The 24,056-nt window shown below is 38.4% G+C and overlaps 1 pseudogene; it reads right to left on the bottom strand.

Moving 5' to 3' along the window:
* Positions 1-3,315: 3,315 nt before the first annotated feature.
* On the bottom strand, positions 3,316-23,439 carry LOC139714243 (retinol dehydrogenase 8-like; annotated as a pseudogene).
* Between the last annotated feature and the right edge of the window lie 617 nt (positions 23,440-24,056).

Below are 24,056 nucleotides of genomic sequence, written 5' to 3'. Positions count from 1 at the left end.
TGAATATTCCAGTTCTTTTGTAACCTTGAAAAATCAGCAGAGCTTTTGATATAATTTGGATACATAAAATATCACATTCAATAATAAAGCTCAGATGAATTTTTGTAGATAATAACACTAATAAAAGATTAATTAATTTCTTAAGAATTTAAACTCGGGGCCACTTTTAGACAATCACAGAGGCTATTCTAAAATTTAGGTCAAACAAATATAAGTGTACATTAAGTAAAACGAGTCCTAAAGGCAAATGAAATTCATTGTAACGGGCAGGGTATAATATACAACAACTCCACATGTATGTTGAAGGAGTTGTTTTTCACAAACCTGCCAGTGAAGGTGGGTGGCTATAAATTATTACAAAATTTGTACATGAATTGACCAATGATTATTATAAAGGTCAACCTTTAAAATCTTATTTTCGGAAAATATTTGTCATGCACTAAAGCTGGTTGAAATTTAAAGCTCAATGCTACGACCTTTGCTAAACAAGAAAATAGATTGCAACTGATTGACAAATTGCCCTACATCGACGTAAATAAGCACTGAATTGATCAGTGTTTTAGTAGTAGCCATGATAAAAAATCATGGGCGTACATACTCGAGCAGGATTCGAACCTACGACCTCCTGATCACCGGTGATCAGGAGGTCGTATGAGGTCGTAGGTTCGAATCCTGCTCGAGTATGTACGCCCATGATTTTTTATCATGGCTACTACTAAAACACTGATAAATTCAGTGCTTATTTACGTCGATGTAGGGCAATTTGTCAATCAGTTGCAATGAAAACATCTCGACGGAAGAAATTCATGAATTTGAATAACAAAGCAGTACCCGCTGCATGCTATAAGGATTAGAACCAACACTTGCTTTCGGGCGAAAGCTCGGTGGTCTAGTGGAGATGACGCCTGTTCGGTGATCAGGAGGTCGTAGGTTCGAATCCTGCTCGAGTATGTACGCACATGATTTTTTATCATGGCTACTACTAAAACACTGATCAATTCAGTGCTTATTTACGTCGATGTAGGGCAATTTGTCGATCAGTTGCAATGGAAACATCTCGACGGAAGAAATTCATGAATTTGAAGAAAATAGATATTGGAATGACCTCTCCCCCGAAAATCAAACTGCTCGTCTTTATATTCCTTTAAACGCATATTGAAAGAGTCTTTATTGAGTGCATATCTTGCAGATACTAAATAGATTGTAATGTCTTATCAATGTAATATTGTAATAGGGCCTATGTTATTGTCGGATCAAACATTACACGTTGCAGATTGCATTTTGGGTCTTGCCATCAGGCTCTCCGATTTCATCATTAGCAATTCCACACTCTACTTCGTTTCCCTCTCTTCCTCCTTCCCTCTACCTCTCTCTCACTTTACCGCTTAGATATATTTCATGTGATAACGCGCTATATTAATGTTGTGAATGATTATTATTAGTATAATTTCTACCAAGAGCTTGACGGTAGGTACCAAATGAATTAATGGCTATACATGTTACTTTTTGTGTCTTACTGATCATAACATTGTGATAGTGTATAATTATACCAAAGTAGGCTCTATATGCAAATCTTGTTCTACTCCGGAAACCAAAGATAGCTCGATCACAGTAATGGTTCACATTTTAGTACATGTATAGTTTTTTTTTTTTTTTAATCACATACTAGGCATACCCCTCTTTTCATATTTGGTACCATTAAATCCAAACATAACATAGGTTTAGTTAATTGAAACATTTAAGTCTTTTGAATTCCGAAGATTCATTATTATCAAGGTTCATTAATCCGAAAATGAAATAAAATTAATTTGTTATACAGAAGGTCCGATATAAATGAAGAATTCCGTTTCCAAAATGTGCTAAATCCACTTTCATGACAAGGACTGATTCAAACGTTTGCCTCTTCATTCTGAAGGTTTGTTCTTCTGAGGCTTCGTTAATCCGAAAATCAAATGAGATTTGTTATTCCGAAAGTTCGATGAGAAGAATTCCTTTCTAAAATATGCCCTATCCACTTTACATGGCAAGGACGGATTAAAAAAATCATGATAATAATATAATATGTCATATTTTTACAACTCGTAAATTTTAGGTGTAACGGACTCAGACAAACAAGCCTTCCTTTTTTTTCCTTTTTTTTTTTGTGGTTAACGAACTTGATTTCATGCTTGAATTAACGAACCTTATTTCTTCATCGGACATTAAGTCACGATCCTTCGGAAAAACGAAACTTTTTTTTTTTTTGGACTTGCCGACCTTCTAAATGACGAACCCTATTTTATTCTGGGATCAAGAACATCTTTTCTTTATAAGAATAACGAACCTCTGGAATAACGAACTTTGTTCAGTTTCTTGATTAACCAACCTCGGAAAAACGAATATATTTGTCATTTTCGAAATAACGGGCCTTCGGCATAAAGGACCTTCAAAATAACGAAACGATGAACTATAACTGGAGAATAGACTGGTGTAGTTATATGGTTAATCCGCTAAATAAATCATTCTCATACTAAAGTTTGAAAATACATTTGATAACAAGCATCATGTAATTTCAGTGGGGAATAATTCCGCCATCTTGTCTGGAAACACCCGATCTTTAATTACACGCGTGTGTGTCTGCTCCTTTGCTTTGGAATTGCAAAGATTCATAAAATATTTGAAAGGTAAATTTGTCTAAGACCATTATGATCATTTCGACAAAGACAATTTTCTCCTAAGCAAAGAAAACGAGGGAGGTGTATGACAATTTTGAGTGAAAGCATTGAGCAGTAAGCAGAATTTAGTTGCTCGACTGTATCCAATCGCACTGCAGACAGATAATTGTCCGGATATTTTATGTCACAGCATCGCATAACGTATGCCAATATCTGAAATAATAATGATAATGATGTTATGGGCATAATTTACTATTTGGAGATGAAACAAAAATCCAGTCATAGCGCTTTAAAATAGTTCTAAAATGTGAGTTAGGGATAGAAACAACTAATGTTAAAATGTGAATCGGTAAAATCTATGTGAGGTATTGTTAAATATACAAAATGTGAACAATGGTTATGATAAAAATGCTTCCAGACTAAGCTGTCTACAGTTACGGCTTATTGAGAAAAATACAAATATCTCCTTATATTTTAGGCTTTATCGCGGAAATGTTGATATTGTAGGACATCTTGCGGTACAACAGACCTGCACAGTCATGCAGATGCATTAAATGTCACAACTTGAAAATGCTTAAAATCACTCTTACCAAAGGTAAACAGGACCTTTAACATTTTTAATAAAGCAGTACGATTGAAACCTGCATGGTCCAACTATACATTACAAATGACGGCATTTCTGCACAATCATCAAATACTCTTCAAAGTTGGCGCGGTAGCGACCCGATTCATCCCGTGAGCTGTTGTCACGCCAAAACTCCATCACCTTTTCAACCAAAGCCTTGGGAGCTGTTTGACGGAAATAGCTGGTCATCGTCAAGAAATCCAGAAACTTGTTACCAAAGTTGGATCCCTCGTCAAAGAGCTCAGTGACGTCCTTTGTAATCTGAATCGGTATCTCTGTGACGTCACATCCTCGTCTCTTGGCCTCTCTGGTGACGTCCTCGTTGGTAAAGACGATATGAACATCTTCTCGATCAAGACTTGGGAATGCCTTCCTCAGCTTGGCAAACACACTTTGCTCTGGGTTGAAACAATAAACATAAGTAAACCGTAATTGTTCTTTAGTGGAAAATTGAGCAAACAAAATTGGATTCCATCCCGATCCGATGGAATCCCATTTTCTTTGCTCAATTTTCCACTAATGAATATTATTCATTTCTGGTTAGTTTTTCTGTTTGCGTAATTGTTCTGGTACAATGTATATATTACTTATGTAGTATACATACTCTGAGGAACACTATGCATGTACACATTATCATAGCGGTAAACATATGTGTATGAACGCATGCATAGGCGTACCCAGGATTTTTTAGAGGGGGGTGTTCAGTGGCGTACCGTGGGTCAAGACATTGGGGGGGGGGGGGGCGCACCTCATGGCCGGAAGCAACATCAGAATTGCATAATTGTACAATTAAATGCGAGCGAGCGGAGCGAGCGAGCTTGAAAATTTTGATATTTTACAGTCCCCAAACTGCCGTTTGTAGCTATGTATAATAATATATGTATGTATATATATATATATATATTTGATTTGGAAATTAAGGGGGTTGAACCGGGTGCAACTGCTGGCAGTTGCTGGCAGTAACATCAGGAGAATGGCATAACGATTAAATGCGAGCGAGCGAAGCGAGCGAGCTTGAAAATTTTGACATTTTATGTCCCCAAACTGCCGTTGGCAGCTATATTTTTTCGCTTTGGAAATTAAGGGGAGGGGGCGCACCGGGCGCAACTGCTGGTAATTACTGACAGCAACATCAGGAGAATTGCATATGCGAGCGAGCTTGAAAATTTTGACATTTTACAGTCCCCAAACTGCCGTTTGTAGCTATATTTTTTCGCCTTAGAAATTAAGGGGAGGGGGCGCACCGGGCGCAACTGCTGGCAATTACTGACAGCAACATCAGGAGAATTGCATAACGATTAAATGCGAGCGAGCGAAGCGAGCGAGCTTAAAAATTTTGACATTTTACAGTCCCAAAACTGCCGTTTGTAGCTATATTTTTTCGCTTTGGAAATTAAGGGGAGGGGGCGCACCGGGCGCAACTGCTGGCAATTGCTGACAGCAACATCAGGAGAATTGCATAACGATTAAATGCGAGCGAACGAAGCGAGCGAGCTTGAAAATTTTGACATTTTACAGTCCTCAAACTGCCGTTTGTAGCTATATTTTTTCGCTTTAGAAATTAATGGGAGGGGCGCACCGGGCGCAACTGCTTGCAATTACTGACAGCAACATCAGGAGAATTGCCTAACGATTAAAAATGCGACCGAGCAAAGCAAGCGAGCTGAAAATTTTGATATTTTACAGTCCCAAAACTGCCGTTTGTAGCTATAATAATATATATATATATATATATATATATATATATATATTTGCTTGGGAAATTAAGGGGGTTGCACCGGGTGCAACTGCTGGCAGTTGCTGGCAGTAACATCAGGAGAATGGCATAACGATTAAATGCGAGCGAGCGAAGCGAGCGAGCTTGAAAATTTTGACATTTTAAGTCCCCAAACTGCCGTTGGCAGCTATATTTTTTCGTTTTAGAAATTAAGGGGAGGGGGCGCAACGGGCGCAACTGCTGGTAATTACTGACAGCAACATCAGGAGAATTGCATAACGATTAAATGCGAGCGAGCGAAGCGAGCGAGCTTGAAAATTTTGACATTTTACAGTCCCCAAACTGCCGTTTGTAGCTATATTTTTTCGCCTTAGAAATTAAGGGGAGGGGGCGCACCGGGCGCAACTGCTGGCAATTTGACAGCAACATCAGGAGAATTGCATAACGATAAAATGCGAGCGAGCGAAGAAAACTGCCGTTTGTAGCTAAAAACTGCCGTTTGTAGCTATATTTTTTCGCTTTGGAAATTAAGGGGAGGGGGCGCACCGGGCGCAACTGCTGGCAATTACTGACAGCAGCATCAGGAGAATTGCATAACGATTAAATGCGAGCGAGCGAAGCGAGCGAGCTTGAAAATTTTGACATTTTACAGTCCCCAAACTGCCGTTTGTAGCTATATTTTTTCGCTTTGGAAATTCGGGGGGGGGGGGCGGGCGGGGGCCTTTGGGCGCAACTGCTGGCAATTACTGGCAGCAACATCAGGAGAATGGAATATAACGGTTAAATGCGAGCGAGGGAAGCGAGCGAGCTTTAAAATTTTGACATTTTACCGTCCAAAAACTGTCGTTTGTAGGTACATGTATATATATTTTTTCGCATTGGAGGGAGGGGGCGCCCGGTGCGCCCCCTGGATCCGCCACTGGTCGTCAAGGGGTGTCGGTTTATGTTCATGATTGGGGAGGTATGACCAGCGAGCTTGAAAATTTTGACATTTTACAGTCCCCAAACTGCCGTTTGTAGCTATGTATAATAATATATGTATATATATATATGTATATATATATTTGCTTTGGAAATTAAGGGGGTTGCACCGGTTGCAACTGCTGGCAGTTGCTGGCAGTAACATCAGGAGAATGGCATTACGATTAAATGCGAGCGAGCGAAGCGAGCGAGCTTGAAAATTTTGACATTTTAAGTCCCCAAACTGCCGTTGGCAGCTATATTTTTTCGCTTTAGAAATTAAGGGGAGGGGGCGCACCGGGTGCAACTGCTGGCAGTTGCTGGCAGTAACATCAGGAGAATGGCATAACGATTAAATGCGAGCGAAAGTCCACTTGATATGCTTTTTCGAGCACTTAAAAGGGTTTTTTTTTTGAGGGTGATATAAAATCTGATAAATTTAAGAGGGGTCTTTTGAGGGTGATTTAAATGTATAAATAGGCAACCCTAAATTTTGATATATTTTGGCGAGCGAGCGCAGCAAGCGAGCCGAAAATTTTTATATTTCAGCTTTATACATAACATGGAATTCTTGTCATTTTTGGTTATTAAATCTTCAAATTACAATTCTAATCATAGTGACGGCCTTATAGATAACGATTTGTTCCAACAGTGTCCAACCCCATCCCGGTAGGGACTTAAAAAAGTCCACATGATGTGCTTTTTCAAGTACTTATAGAAGGGGTCTTTTGAGGGTGTTTTAAATGTAATAGATATTGAAGAATTTTGGCGAGCGAGTGCAGCGAGCGAGCCGAAAATTTTTGTATTTCAGCTTACAAAACATGGAATTCTTGTCATTTTTGGTTATTAAATCTTCGAATGACAATTCTAATCAAGATATAGTGACGGTCTTATAGATAACGATTTATACCAACAGTGTTCAACCCCAATCCCATCCCGGTAGGGACTTTAAAAAAGTCCACTTGATGTGCTTTTTCGAGCACTTGAAAGGTTTTTTTTTTTGAGGGTGATATAAAATCTGATAAATTTTGAAAAATTTTGGCGAGCGAGCGCAGCGAGCGTGCCGACAATTTTTGTATTTCACCTTACAAAACATGGAATTCTTGTCATTTTTTGGTTATTAAATCTTACAATTCTAATCAAGATGGGATAGTGACGGCTTCATAGATAACGATTTATGCCAACAAACTAAGGACTTGGAAAAATACTCTGAATTACTACGAGTGAGTGACCCGAAATTTTTATATTTCCACGTCATCATTACGTTTTGTTCTTCTTTTTTTTTTTTTTTGATAAATTTTGGCGAGCGGGCGCAGCGAGCGAGCCGAAAATTTGTATATTTCAGCGTGACAAAACATGGAATTCATGGAATTCATGTTTTGTTTTTATCTTGTTTGATTTGGTTTTCTGTTTGCGCGTCAGCTTCGCGCGCGGTGCAGTAACGTAGTCGTAGTATTAACACGTACTGTACACGAGTTCTTTAGTGCGTATGATATTATGTAACTCCATAATGTATCATCATCCACACAAACATTAAAACAAGGAAGAGAGAGAGAGAAAAAAAAATGAACGCAAAAGAAAGGAAATGCGGAATTCAAAACGGAAATAAAAGCGGTAAAGACAGCTTTTGTTTCATTTGTCAACATCTAAGCATTGCTGAAGAGGGGTGTTGAATAGCTCAAACACCTCCCTCTTGCCCAAGGGGGGTGTTTGAACACCTTAAACACCCCCCTTTTGGCAAAGGGGGGTGTTTGAACACCCAAAACACCCCCCCCCCCCCCCCCTCGGTACGCCCTTGGTCGGGAGTCAGGGAGAACATTTCTGGGCTGGTTTGCTCTCCATCTCTTTCGTTGATTACTCTCTCTCTCACTCTTACAAATTGCAACACTATTTCAGCCTGATGTAACTTATTTTCGCGCCTCTTTGTATAATGTTATCCTTTTCCTTTCTTCATCAGCGTCGGCAAAATCACCGTTACTAACCACAAAAACATGGAGTGGCCATCCACGCAACTAATGCCACTGCTTGAAAATGAGACCCGTTACAAGGACGTGTACCTGACGGGATATTCAAGAATTGCCCAAAAGGATGCCGTATACCAACTTATCACTTATAACTTTGAAGATACTGTCCTTGGAACCTTGAAGAAAGTCTTTGCACCTGACGAACAATTCAACATGATGGGTGTGGGAGTTGGGGCAGGTTTGTCTCGTTTTCTTTTTTTTTTATTGTATTTTCTTCGCTCTATCAACTCAAAGTCTTCATTCCCATATATGTCGGTTACAGCTCGTTATTCCGAAGGTTCGCTTTTTCGCAGGCTCTTTAGTCCGAAGATTCGTTATTCCCAAGTTTCATTGTTCCGAATTTCATTTTCGGATTAACGAATCTTCGGAATAACGAACCTTCGGAATAACGCCACAAATGTTCGGATTAACGAACCCTTTTTCATTTTCGGATTAACGAACCTCCAGGTATAGGGAATTTGTGTGTTTCGGATTAACGACCCTTCGGAATAACGAACCTTCAGAATAACGAACAGCACCCATTATTTCTTTCATGTCAAATTCGCCGTAGGCCTATATAGTTTTTCATCTTAATATCCGGTAAAACGTGTATCATTTTGTTATTTTCCCAATATTTGCATTTAATTTTGATATACTCATAATGACAGTGTAAATCTATCCTCATCTGTTTGTTTCTTTTTTTCCCCTGTACCTTCAACTTCTCTGACAGGGAAAAATGAAATAGCATTCATGAAAAGTCTAAGGCCGTTTTACCAGAAGATATCCTGCACCGCAGTGGAACCAAATGCACGCCTACTCCAGACGTTCGAGCAAAATCTGAAGAGCGCCGACATCACTCCACCTGTTGATGTGAGGTGCTTTCATACGACTTTTCGTCAATACTTTGACGGACGTGGCGACGAGGATGAGAAATTCCACCTCATAAGCAGCATCAACAGTCTGTATTACCTTGGTGAAATCAAAGAATCAATGAATAAACTCTTGGCCACTTTGAAGGAAAATGGAATTCTTCTGCTGATGGTCAACTCTGGTAAATCTAATCTTTCTCTAATCTCGAGGGCTCCATTCCATTTACGGTGTCAATCTAGCGCATGCAACGTAATCTATGACAACATCGTTATCGTCTTTTATTGTTCGCAATGTGCTTTAAGAATAGGATTGATGAAGAACCTCTTTTGTTGGTCCTAACACTGGAATCTAAGTATGATGAAGAATATATGATGAAGAATATATATGCAGTGTTTGTTGTCTTACTTTTGATAATGGAAACGGAGTAACCAAAACAAACTTGGTAATATTTCATACAAGCATAAAGTGCATCTAAAAAGCCAAATTTTCTCAGACGTCATCCCGTAATCCTCTAGCGTTTATACACTAAATCCAAACGTGAGGAAGGATGCAAGGGACAGTCACAACCACATTTGATCTACTGGGTTACGTTAAAGTCAATTCGTGCAATAAACAATATTCATCTCAGCATGTTTGGAAGTATCTGATTCTCTGAAACGGAAGAAGGAAGAGGAGAAGGAAGACTATGTATATATTTGTAGATCTGAAGAGTGTATCTGAGCGGTTTATAGTGACCTCGTCTACAGCCACTCTGTCTATTTTCCAATTGGTCTACTGGCAAATCGTCTATTACCGATTCGTCTAATACCCATTTGTTTTACAACTTGTTTTGTTTAGTACACATATTGTCTAGTAGTCACTTTGCCCATTACCCGTACTGTCTAATACCCAACTCGTCTAAGGAGCATTTCGTCTACTGAGCAATTGATCTGATAGCCAAGTCGTCTATACTCACAATGTCTACTTGTCATGTCGTCTAATATTCATTTCGCCTACTGCCACTTTGTCTACTCCCACCTCGTCTACAAGTCATCTCGTCTACATTCACTTTGTCTAGTTATCATATCGTCCAACTCTTAGTTCGTCTATACCCAATATGGTCTATACCCAATATGGTCTATACCCATCTAGTCTACACCCAACTGGTCTACACCCAACTGGTCTACTCCCAACTGGTCTACACCCAACTGGTCTATACCCAATTAGTCTACACCCAACTGGTCTACACCCAACTGGTCTATACCCAATTGGTCTACTCCCAACTCGTCTACTCCCAACTCGTCTATACCCAATATTGGTCTACTCCCAACTGGTATACTCTCAACAATTTACCCAAAGTGATCATTCCTATCTGGTCATGCTAATAATGAATACATGTATACCACTTTGTCTAGTGTCCAGTCCGTCTCACTATCACGAACTATTCATAACCCTGCCAGGGTACAAAAATCAATAATAGTCTATTCTCTAAAGTTGTTAATTATTCCGCACATGCTGAATATAAAGACATATTAGAGACACGACTATCCAGTCAACATCCTGGCCGTATTTTTACCATACTTATGATTGTGTATCAAAGGTGAATTTGGATGGAGTGTTGAAGTTTGGACATATATTAAAATGCTGCGTGATTGCTTCTGATATAAATTACACATCCAGCAGAAATGTAACACAGCAAGTTTTTCACACTGTGACATTATTTTTTTTAATAAAAAGTAATAAAATTGTCATAATTAGAACAAAAAATTCCAAACCAAATGGGGCACCAAGAGTGTTCAACCTATTTCAATGGGAAAGGAAACTGGATGAAGTAGACTTAAGTAAGGAGTTTAGGGTAGACAAAAAAAAAAACTATGTAACTAGTAGACCAGTTGGGAGTAGACGAATTGGGAGTAGACCAGTTGGGTGTAGACGAGTTGGGAGTGGACCAGTTGGGAGTAGACCAGTTGGGAGTAGACGAATTGGGAGTAGACCAGTTGGGTGTAGACGAGTTGGGAGTGGACCAGTTGGGAGTAGACCAGTTGGGAGTAGACCAGTTGGGAGTAGACCAGTTGGGTGTAGACCAGTTGGGAGTAGACCAGTTGGGAGTAGACCAGTTGGGAGTTGACGAGTTGGGTGTAGACTAACTGATTATTAGACTAATTGAGTATTAGACAAGGTGGATGTAGACCAATTGGCTATTAGACAAACTGAGCTGTAGACTATTTTATTCATAGACCTAATGATTAATAGACGAAATGGTCAATAGACATAATGGGTATTAGACGAAATGTGACTTAGACAAATTAGAGATTAGATTAAATGGTTAGTAGACGAAATGGCAATTAGACTAATTGGCATATAGACAAAATGGTTGGTAGACGAGTTGGTAGTAGACGAAGCGAGTTTAGACGAGATGGCATTAGACTAGGTGAACAGTGGACAGTGTGGGTGTAGACGAGGTGCCAGTTTACCATCTGAGCGTATTGACACATCCGCATCAGTGGCGGATCCAGGGGAGAGCGCTCCCGGCGGCTCCCCCGTCCCCCGTTTTTGTTTGTTTGAGTTTTTTTTTTTTGTTTTTTTTTTTTGTTGCTAAAACAAAAGAAATAAGTCGAAAAAAAAGGGGGGCATGAGCCCCCGCTTTAATTTTGCAAAGCTGTCCCGTCTTTACGGAATTTCTGGATCCGTCCCTGACACATAGACACATGAATGTTATAAACGTAACTTTAGATGAATGAGGCATGTGTGTATGTGTGTGTGTGTGGTCGTGTGTGTGTATATATACTATATAGGGTGTTTTTTCCTTTTTGTCTCTATTTGCCGAGCTTTTGACAGCTTTACTGGTCTTCGTCAGTGCTTTGAAATGCATCATAAAAGAGAAAGAAAAAAAAACCCAAAACAATCCCTACGAAATTTGAACAAAATTAACACAACAAACAGCAAGTAGTATAGGGCGCCAGGTGTCGCATGGTCCATTTCGTTACAAAATTAGTCATTTTGTCGACGAAATGAATTATTGGCCTGTTACGTAACGAAATGATAATTCAATCGACGAAATATTTATTTCGTTACGAAATGACTGCATTTCGTTGCGAAAGGGGTGTATTTAGTAACGAAATGTTTAAATGACCGTATTTTGTTAGAAAATGGTAATTTAATATACTCATTTCGTCGACGAAATGACCGATATTGTAATGAATAGACCGCTCGACACTTGCTGCCCCATAAATTAGTGAGGAGGAGGAGGAGGAAGAAGAAAAAAATCCCCGGAAAAAGAATCTCAATGGAGAAAAATCTCGGCAAAGCCGAATAATTGTGCATTGTGGGATAAAAGAACCAAACTTCGTACACAGGTTGGCAGTTGCATTCAGATTAAATTCGATACTGCATTTGCATGGCCATCGTACATTGCGCCCTTAACGGCCATATAACAGCCTTTTTGTTCAAAATGGCTGCCATAAATGTCATTGTCGTTAAAATCTGCTAATTTCAGAATGGAAAGTCAATAAGATTTTGCAAACCAACGGGAAATTACATTCAAAGTAAATTTTGATACCATGCCATCGTAAAGTGCATTTTTCGAAATAGCCACCATAAATGCCACCTTTTCGCTAGATTTGTTAATGTCAGAAGGAAAAGTCGATAAGAAGTAATTCACAAATGGGAAATTTTATTCAAAATAAATCTAGATATGAGGCGATTGGATATTGCGCCCTCAACGGCTAAGGCAAGCCATTTCTTTAGTGTCATTTTTTGTAAAGATTTGATAATTTCAGAATGGAAAGTCAGTAAGATTTTGCAAAGAAGTGGGAAATTCCGTTCAAAATAAATTTAGATACTAATGTTGCCCTCCATATAAGCTAATACAGCGAAAACCTGCAGGGATGCTGCAAACTTTTTTTAGTTGTTTTTGATTTTGTTTGTTTCTTTGTCTGGTTGTTGTTGCAAATAAGTCGTATATGTTTGCCTTTGCGCCCAAACGACCAAATTGGTCAAATTGTAGGTTTGTTGACTTGAAAGCTTATTTGAGTAAATGTCATTGTTTCAAGCGAAACTAATCAAAATTATATAAGGCCTTATAGTACGATTCATATGAAGAATTTTATATGAAGACGAATAAAGGCTATTTTCAGAGTTCTTTTAAGCCCCTGCTAAGCTCCTGTTCCACTATGCCATTCTCGCTACGATTTGACAATTTTCTCAGATCGGGAAGAATCGGGTAAAACCTGAGCCGATCTGGACACAGTACTATGTTAGAACGCTGTAAGTACGCTACAGTTACGACTAACACGTGCTTGCTACGCTCTTAGGTATGATCGGGAATGAGGCATTACGATCTCTGCCGCTGCAGCTACGCTTTAGAACGATGTAGCTACGCTGTCAGTGCGATGTTGCCGATGTTATCCGATCGATGCACGCTGTATCTACGCTCTGAACGATCTATACGATCTTATCACGCTGTCACCTCGTTCAGAGAGCTGAAAAGTGCCCGATGTGCCCCGATGTACCCCGATTCGACTGTCGATTTGCAGTCAGTCAACTTATTAGCATGCAGAACCGAAGAAAAATACTGTGGACCTTGAAGAGGCTCCTCAACTCACGGTTCTTTTGCAGCAATGCATTGTTATAAACAAAGACGTGCTGATTTTTCCAAGGCTTTTTCTGGATGTCCTTGCTTTTATAGTCCGTCTTCCTCCAGTTGTAGATAATTTCATATTCTTCAAATTTCTGCTATATCCTCTTCCTCCTCTTTAAGCATCACGTGCAGTCTCTCTTTTTTCGCCTTTAAAGTAGCTGCTTTGCTGCTTTCTTCTCTTCTTTTCTTCATCTCTTCTCCTTCTTCGAAAATTTGAGCTCCTTCTTCATCATGTTCTGCCCTGACAGGTGCAGCGACAATGCCCTCCTCCTCCTCAACAGTTCTGCCTCTCGATCTCCTTGATCTTCTTCTGGCAGACATTTTTGTGTAAGTTTTCATCCCGTTCTTGTGCTGATGTTACTACGCTCAGAAAAACATTGTTACGCTCATCCCGCTGCTTTTACGCTGTCACAACGCTCTCCCCGCTGCGTTTACGCTGTCACTACGCTCTCCCCGCTTGCCGTACGATTGAAAATAGGTCAAGTTTGATCGCGGAGATTGGGAAGAAATTTTGAACAGGTTCAAAATTTCTTCCCGATCTGAAAAAATGCCCACTCCAACCCCGACCTCCTCACGCTGCTGCTACGATGCTTCCGATCCCCGTACGCTTTTGCCGCTCTCTCCCGATCTGCTAGATCGGGACAGATCGGGGTCCAGATCGTGATAGTGGAACGGGGGCTTTATCAAGCTGTCACCCCGTTCAGAGAGCTGAAAAGTGCCCGATGTGCCCCGATGTACTCCAATTCGACTGTCGATCTGCAGTCAGTCAACTTATTAGCATGCAGAAGAGAAGAAATATACTGTATACCTCGAAGAGGCTCCTCAACTTCTGGTTCTTTTGCAGCAATGTATTGTTATAAACAAAGACGTGCTGATTTTCCAAAGGCTTTTTCTTGATGTCCTAATTGCTTTTATAGTCCGTCTTCCTCCAGGTGTAGATGATTTCATATTCTTCAAAATTCTGCTATGTCCTCTTCCTCCTCTGTAAGCATCACGTGCAGTCTCTCTTTCTTCGCCTTTTAGTAAAAATTATGGGCCCAAGGTGATGTGAAAACCATAACTATGCCCGAAGCGAAGGTGAGGGCATAGTTCTGGTTTTCACATCACCGAGGACCTACACTTTATAACTGTGCCCCGAATATCAAGCTGTCATTATTTGTTTTAATAAAATATAGATTCCGAAATATAGATACCGTAGCATTCGTAATCAACGCTGATCGACAGCGCGGCGGTCGTATCATTGGTGCGTGTACGTAACATATGAGTGATCTATGTGTACGGGGTTGTTGCGACTGTCTCCAAACGTAAATCATGACGTCATTTTGATCAACAATCGGGCACAGTTATTTTCATGACTCCCCTTTTAACCAATCAGATGAGAGGATTCTAGATATGAGGTATATAGTATTTCATAAAACCGGTCGTTTGAGAATATATGTTTTATTGTCATTTATATTGGTAGTCCTAGTCCAGAAAAAAAAACTCTTATAACAACAGTTTTGTTTCTTTTTGCCTTGCGTCCGTATTCCAGCCGGACAAAATTCTTGGTTTACTTTGTCCCGGGTTTCCTTGCCGGAATAGTGTGTAGGGGTCTATGATGTGTGAACCTTTGTGCGCATGTGTTTATAATGTATCATATAGTACCTATAACAAATCCAAATTTGTCCTCGCTATGATTGTTTTAACCCAGAGCACAGCGTGTCTGCCAAGCTGAGGAAGGCAATACCAATTCTTGATCGACAAGACGGTCATATCGTCTTTACAAACGAGGACGTCAGAAGAGAGGCCCAAGTGCGAGGATGTGACGTCACAGAGATACCGCTGCAGCTGACGATGAACGTCACCGAGCTTTTTGACGCTACATCCGACTTCGGAAACAAGATTTTAGATTTTTTCACAATGACCAGCTACTTTCGACAAACAGCTCCCAAGGCTTTGGTGGAAAAGGTGATGGAGTTTTGGCGTGACAATACCTCATGGGATGAATCGTGTCGCTGCCGCTTCCACTTCGAAGAGTATTTGATGATTGTACAGAAAAGCTCTCATTTGTAATTGTCATTTTACTCTTATGACTCTTTGAATCTTATGTAGATATATATGTGTTGATGAAACAAATATGTATATAATCAATATCATGGCTGGGCACTAACTGCTAAGATCTTTAATTGTCATTTTACTCTTATGACTCTTTGAATCTTATGTAGATATATATGTGTTGATGAAACAAATATGTATATAATCAATATCATGGCTGGGCACTAACTGCTAAGATCTTTAAATTTGAAGTTTTACGTCCCTAAGAAGAAATGTATTGGTCCGGAATAAAGGGAAACATAACAATCAATTTTATATCTTAGCTGTCAAAATATAATCAACTTCTAGATTGTTATTCTACAGCTCTGAACAGGCGTAAATGTATGGTACCTCCGTTTTTCCAAAATATTGATTACTGTATCGTTTGTGCGATTTGAGTTAAATTGAAGTCTTTGCCGACAGTAATGAGTAATGCATATGTATGAAGAAAACATCATTAAGACATGACATCGGACCTACTCACTTAATAATGAGATTGAAGTAATGATGAACTATTTGAAGAAATCTGTAAATATGGTGTTTGAAAAGGGCTACTTTTATCAGCTTTTATTAGGTAATCTCATACGACAGTTTGCAACCCTGATTTAAGGGATGATTTGCAGACTTTCGTTGTTGAACATCTAAAAAAAATCTTAGACGTGGTACAGAGTAACAAAGTTTGTAGTCATTGGGATAAGGAATAAGAATATTTTCAGGATTCATAGCAAATCACAGTCAGCAAGGATGATGACATTGCAGTTTCACATAAGAATTGCATGATTGGATGTTCATGGCTAAAAGTCTTTCAGTATAACATTCTGTCTACGGCAATTAACAAATTTTGTCATATTGAATTATATATATGTATATATATATATATATATATATATATATATATATATATATGGGTTAATTGTTCTCGTGTTGGTGTAATGATATCATCAAAAATAAACCTGAAATCAAGTTCATGCTTTAATCACCAAGAGTTTATTTTGGCACTCAAATTTTCGAGCGATTTGCTCGCTCTCAAGGTAGTGTTCTAGATGAATCAAGAACACTTGAGTTTGAGCTTGAGTTCTTGATTTATTTTGAACATAATTTATTTGGAATCAAAGAGTCATGCGTTGTTCACGAAAGAAGATGTGCTAAAAGCACCTCTGAACAATGTGCCGAGGTGTATTCAAAGAAATATCTAGGTGAAAGATCAACTGTAATAATCTCACGACGGAATGAGGACTTTAAAAGTAAGAAAACCTTTCATCTGAAACATCTCCAAAAATAGAGGAGGAAAAATGAAACTAGCAAGAAAAAAAAAACACATCTTACAAACATCATACCATCTGAAGACACCCTATCATACTTTCACGGAGTATACTGCTCGAAGAACTATTCATTCTCTAGCGAATTAATAGGTTGTAGCCGTATAACACACAGATTTGTAATTGCAGCGAGCCGGGGCTGTCGTTCGACATTTCTGATACTTTATCACTCTTCCATGTCTGGTTCATTCTTTCATCTTCATCCTAGATACGAGCCAGAGTGTATATTACCATATTTTAGTTTTATTCCTTTTTTATTAACAACATTAATTCAAGGTAATAGTATATATCCGAAATGTAACGGTGTTAATGTAAGTATGTAAATTCTGCATTTCACAGTAGGTAAAATAAATGCACAGAAACTACTAAAAGATGATATCAAGTTTGAAGCATGACACTTTTTTTTTATATCATTTATCATTTAAAAACGCGTCTGTCCTGACTTTTAGAATGCTAAACTGACTAGACTACAAAGACGACAGACAGAAACCAAACATGGGTTTCCTCCCAAATACTCGCCGTATTTATTGAACCTTTCTTCTCATTCGCCATGATGCAGCATTCCATGACCTCATACTGTAATCAAGTTCAGATGAATATACGATTATTGCGGCCTGAGGCGGTTGTTATGGCAATGGAGAATGCCTACTTAATCATCTCGTACATATCCAGCGTGGCTTTCGCCCCGATACCATCCACGTAGCGATCTTTGTAAAAACTGCTGACGAAGTCGCTGGTGGGGTAGCGGAGCTTGGGCTCTGGGGCGCCGAGGACCTCGCTGACTACCTTGGCGATGTCGTCTCCCGTCTGGAAGAAGGGGCTTAAGTGTTTTAACAAATTGTCGAAGGATTTCCCCATCAGCTGCAGAGTAAATATGGATATATGGGTACGTAAGAGTGACTGACATGATAGATACACAAACATGACCTAGCGGTGATTGGCATGTATGAAACAATTTTGGAAATTTTGACACCATGTCTGTACTCAGTTTGTGATAAAGACAATCTATGCGATGGTCGATGCAATAACAGAGGCATGATAGTAGTAAACATGCCTACTTGTTAACGTTGACGTTGGAGCGGAGATATACATGTATAGGATTTATTTTCCTATAACTGTGATCTACCATAAAAATTATGACAGAAATTATAAATAAGATTCTAACAATTATGGTTAGGACTACAGAAAAACAACGCATAGACTACACGAATATGTGGAATTCCGATGTCATTAACTTTCCAATGAAAAGAGTGGAAATAAAAACATTAACAACAATAAGAACTGGAGACTCTGGGGATCATATACCCTCCAGTACCGGGCAGCTCCAAAGGGTCAGCTGGGTGCTCTTTAGTTTCTAGACGGACCCGCAGTTTGATACCGTCTATTACAGCACCATCATGATCATCTCTGGTTGCTCTTAATGTCATTCTTGTTGCTGTTGTTGCTTTTTTTACTTTGTTACTTACAGATTTTATTTTATGCTCCTACGTTTGGAAGCAAAGACAATGATTCTTAAGGAGACTATATTATGATACTGACGATGATGATAATAGCAAGAAATAAAAAATGAAGCAGAAGCATCGTCGGAATTCAAAGAGCACCCACTACATGTAACTACTGTAACCCCTTCAAGAGCTCATAAGCTTAATAGCAAAACTTTCAATTAAGCACTTAATATTAATATTTTAACGATCAAAACGAATCAAACAGGTTCATGGGCAGCATGATAAGGCGATTATTCGCAACATGATTTTGTACATTCATATGAATTATACAATGTTATATGTGAGGGCCAACCCTGACCTTAGTCGATGGCGAATCTGTGTTGGCAGTTTGTGGAATTCCACCGGCGTTTTCTTGAAGCTTTGTGTGAACTGGACCAGGGCATACACTTGAGATCCTGTGAGAGAAAGAGAGAACGTGGGAGAAAGTGGATCGAGAGACAGGCAGACAGACAGGCAGACAGACAGACAGACAGACAGAAAAGAGAGAGACGAGACGCGAGCAAGACCGCAGTGTCGAGGAAGGAACGAAGCGCGTTTTACCAACCTCTCTCTGACTGTACAGTAGATATTTTAGCAGTCGTAACTGTTTCTTCGAAATAACATTGCTTGACAAAATTTCTACGATAAGCTATAGTGCCAGGCATTGCAATATAAGTGAGATATTGAATGCATTTTTTTTTCATATAAACATCTTTTTTTTTTTTCATCCGTTAAGTGCATTAGAATGTTATGAAGTTCTCGAAAAATCTATCCAGGCAAAGCTAATCAATAGTGAGGGTTACCATCGACCCTAGAAACATTCCAAATGGACTGCAGTATCCAGGGGCGTAGACAGCGGGGGATTATGCATCACACCCCCCCCCCCCCCTTCACATTTAAGATGAGGAGGAGGATGGCATGTTTAATCATACCCTCCAGGTTTCAAAATAAACAAATAAATTTCTATCGTGATTATGATTATCACTCTTCTTCTTTTTCTTCTTAGCAGAGCTGAAATCCCGACACGCAACCTTCTGCTTGGAAGCACGCAATTTTCACCGGCTTTCTTTACATTTAATCACTTATCTCAATCTTGCGATTATCATTTTATATTACGATCTTTGTTTTGATAAAATCACTTTTCCTTGTAGAAAAAAAAATCAAAGGTTGATAGTTCACCCACCAGACGTTGAAAGGTCGTAGTTCGGGATACAGACACTCTGTGAGTCCTTCCATGGCACACTTGGTCGCGGTGTATAGTGTGCAAAAAGGAAAGGCTGCATTTGGAGACAAGTTAGAACGAGGTTAAAAATATCATACGGTACGAATGCAGACATTTCTATAACCAAGGCTGAATCTTATACTGAAATGATATCCTGCTATACTATGCTATATATACTATACTATACTATACTATACTATACTATACTATACTATTAGGACGATACGAATCAATTAAGGCAAGAATTATAATTAAAATTGTACTTCAGCTCAAAACAAACAAAACCCCTAATAACATTCAGTGTCTTATCAAACACATTATACATTTTATAGTAGATCCTGTACTGTTTCTATTCAACTTTTCGCTACAATATGGTTAGATACCAACTCGCAAAGGTGACTCCATGTTCAAGAGAGGAGACAAAGTATATATTAAAGGGACTGTATAGTTTTGGTTGAGACCTAATTTCAGATTTCTAACATTTTTTGGTGAGGTAACGAGAAACCTCTTATGAAATATGAAAGAGCATGTAATTCTATAAATAATTCAACGTTTATTTGATGAAAATAGGTTTTGAAATGGCTGAGATATCCAAAAAAGAGTGATTCTAATAAAGTGTGGGACCCACACTTTACTACGATTGCTTTGTTTTACTTTGTTTTTGGATTTTTCAGTCATTCCAAACCCGATTTTCATCAACTAAACTTTGATTTCCTCTTAAAATGGTATGCTCTGTACTTTATCATAAGTGACTTCTTGGTATCTTGCAAAAAGTTAAAAGCCCAATTCTCATCTCCACCAATACTGTACCATCCCTTTAACAATTGTTATCGCCCGATATCGTTGTTAATTTTGTTATCGAAAAATTGTTTATTCAAGGACGATTATCTTCCTTCAATATCACAATATCGTATCTGACTCCTAATTTGGCTTTATAGAAAAACATAGCACAACTCGAGTCATTCTAAGTTTAATCAATACCATATCAGCGTCAACTGAAAAATCCTGTCAGAGTATCGGTTTGTTCTTAGATTTCTCTAAAGCGTTCGATACTATAAATCTCGACATTCTTTTATACAAACTTGCGCACTATGGTATTAGAGGTAAGGCCCTAGAATGATTCGAGAGCTATCTTTCGGGAAGAAAGCAATTCGTAGCCAAAGGTGGATATAATTCGTCTACTGTTCCAATCACGTGTGGGGTACCCCAAGGAAGCCTTGTTGGACCATTGTTGTTCTATATCTATGTGATGACATTGACATTCAATGTTCTTCCAGTGTTTTTATTCTATCCTCTTTGCTGATGATTCAAATTTATTTTATGAAGATGTAGAGTAAATACACAGAGTACTTTTGTTACAGAAAAGAGCAATGCGATTGATATGCAATTGCACTTAGTGATTAAATACTGATGTCTCGTTTTAATAGAGAAAACCGCATTCTTAAGATTACTTATTTATATCGACTTCAGCTGGGTTGTTCAATGTACAATGTAGAAATTAACGTTCCCCCCGCTGTATTTGAGGAGATGTTCCAAAAGAATAAAGTTGTACACGATTACTGAACGAGACAAGCGAATGATTTCTTATCTTACTTAAATAGAAAATTGTACGTTTACTGGTCCTAAGCACTGGGATTTTTTCGATCATTCATTGAAACAAGCAATAAGCTTATAATATCTTTAGATATAAGCTCAAAATATGTTTTGCTAAGTATTAATAGTTATTAAATTCAACTCATTTCAATTCATTTATTTTCATTCTTTTTTTTTCAACAAAACATAACAGAATAAATCAGGAATTATATCATAAATATATACTTGATATACATTCGACATAAAGGATAAACGATACAGATAAAGATATGCATACTGGCAAAAAAAATACAAAGTTATGATTCAATTGAGAAAAAGAAAAGAATTGAGAGGTCCACTAACAAGCAATTGCTTGATTTCATGGAGTTAAATGTCTGTGTATTTCAACCAATGTTTTCTAGAAGTATTTTCAAAACGGATACTTGGATGATAATCTTCTGTTTTATTCATCAGCTGTCAGTTATAGCATATAAATACACACGGGATTTAAAAGCACTTTGTATATAAACCTGTACAATGTAACCTTACAATTACATTCATAACCAGGTGTCATAATTGTGTCATTGTGCATTCGTTGTAGCAGTTTGCCTTTCTTTGAAATTGTTAAACTACATACTAGTAATTTGTCTGTTTTCAGCAGGGGTCTAAAGTTTACATGCAATGCTTCTTAGTAGTCCCTTCACACTTGTAATTACAAGCAAAAAATGATACGATATTTTGTATATATATTATGTGTGTATATATATATATATATATATATATATTATGTGTATACATATATAATGTATTCATATCATACATTATGTCCACAACTATGTGAAATATGAATACATTTCATTTCATTTCACTTCATTTCATTTTATTCAAGTGTAAAAGTGTAACTATGATCACGAATGATTAATCCATTATTTTATAGGGCCTATACCAGTAGACCTATGCGATCATGAATAGTTTTTTTTCCCCTATTGAAATTATTTTCCACCTCTATCTCCTCTCCGCATCTTATGTACCTATGAGTACGACTTCCAAATATGAAACTGTAGTACTTTCATCCAGGGACAGTATTGTTAACAATGTGATATACAACCTCGAGCCTTTCATATGAATAGTTTATGTGCGTATGTGTATAGTTTTCTTGTGATGGCATCAGCATGCGTTATACGTATATTGTCGTTACTCACGAAGGGCAGAGACCATACTGCTGATGTTGATGATGCGGCCAGACTTTCGCTCTTTCATCCCGGGCATCACTTCTTAGATCAACCGAACCGTACCGATGACGTTGGTGTCAACCATGTTCCGTACAAGGTCAGAGGACATATCTTCGAAGAGACCCATGTATGTAAAAGCCGCGTTGTTAACTGGTGATATAGGGAATAGAAGTCAAGTGGAAATTATTTACTATCTAATCATTACTATCATCGATAAATGTATTTCTGTCTTTATCATGTCTATTTGACATGATTTCCCTGGCTATCAGTCATCTCCCATGTAAGCACGTACAGGCGACACTTGCTATATAGAATTCCCCGGGAACGGTAGTTTATAACGGGAATATCGTTATTACCATGGTTTTTAGAACGGGATTTCGCTATTAGAAAATTATTTGAAAATGTATGTAGAGTTATTAGAATATTGTTAAACACTGTTATATAATTTCTTTCCGTCGTTTCTTAATTCATGGAATATAACTATGTATCAACATAATATGATATTAAACTTATCTTCAAATTTAATGTCCAAGTCCAGTCAAACATAGATAGATAATTTCTTTCACATTTATATGTCCGAGTAAGACATTACAAATTACCAAAGGGCTTCACAAAGTCCATATTCAAACCTAAAAAATCAAAGAAATCACCGAGGAGAAGGTCATGCCACATTTTTTTCTTCCTTCTTCTTCTTCTTTTTCTTCTTTGCACCAAATTGAACTTTGGGTTAAGGGGAGTATCAGTATCAATTCAAGATCATAAGTAATAGGATTTAAGTCTCAACACAACTGCATCGAACTGAGTGAATGATAAGTAAAAGCAATTTACTCAAAATATCGAGGCGGCCATGCTTGTCCGTGATAGCCTTCAGTTCTCTCTGGATTTGGTCTTCCTTGGTGACGTCGAGCTCGTTGATGAAGAGAGACTTGTTGAGAAGACTTCCTGCCTCTTTCTCGAGGTCGCCCTTCTTCGCGAAGTTCCTCATCGACGCGTAGACCAGGTACTGGCTCGGGTTCTTGGCCAGGTGGACCGCAGTGGAGAGACCGATGCCGGACGAACAGCCGGTGATGAGGACGATTTGAGGTGCCATGGTTTCACTGGTAAAGTTCTTTAGACATTAGAAGATTGTCCGGAGACTATTAATTGAAACAAGAATCTCAAGAGTTCTAGTTACGACGGTTTTATTGAGAAGTTTATCTCAATTTAGCGAATTTTCCGTTCAAATTCGTACAAGTTGATTTGAATTGAACTGAATCTATTTCCACATGAGGTCTATACGAAAAAAAAAAGACATGCAAACAACGAGCGTGGATATGCTAATACAGGATTCACAAAAAGTACACAGTGGGGGTTTTTCCGTAATGATTGCCTTTTTGTGTGTTTTAAATGTGTAAAGTAACAATACCTTGATTTACAAAGAAATATCAATGTTGTTATGCCACATGTGTACAACTATATAAAGAATTTAAAAAGAAAATTCGGCATATCATCAGTTTCCTTGCATAATAAAAATGCACTTGACTTGCCTCGTTCAGAAAACAGGGGGAATCGCATTACCCTTACCATAGATCAGTAACAAGTCGAAGGAATGTGTACTGTGGCACTTGAATTTCAGATTTATAACTTTTGAACGGAGTGTCCGATTTTCTTCAAACTCTTATTGATTTGCTCTTCTAATATTGCTGCATCATCTCAATGCACACATGT

This window comes from Diadema antillarum, unplaced genomic scaffold, assembly GCF_040938485.1.
Source record: "Diadema antillarum isolate AM-2024a unplaced genomic scaffold, OU_Dant_1.0 seq00002201_RagTag, whole genome shotgun sequence".
NCBI classification, from domain to species: Eukaryota; Metazoa; Echinodermata; class Echinoidea; order Diadematoida; family Diadematidae; genus Diadema; species Diadema antillarum.
This window is presented reverse-complemented; position numbering and strand designations above follow the sequence as displayed.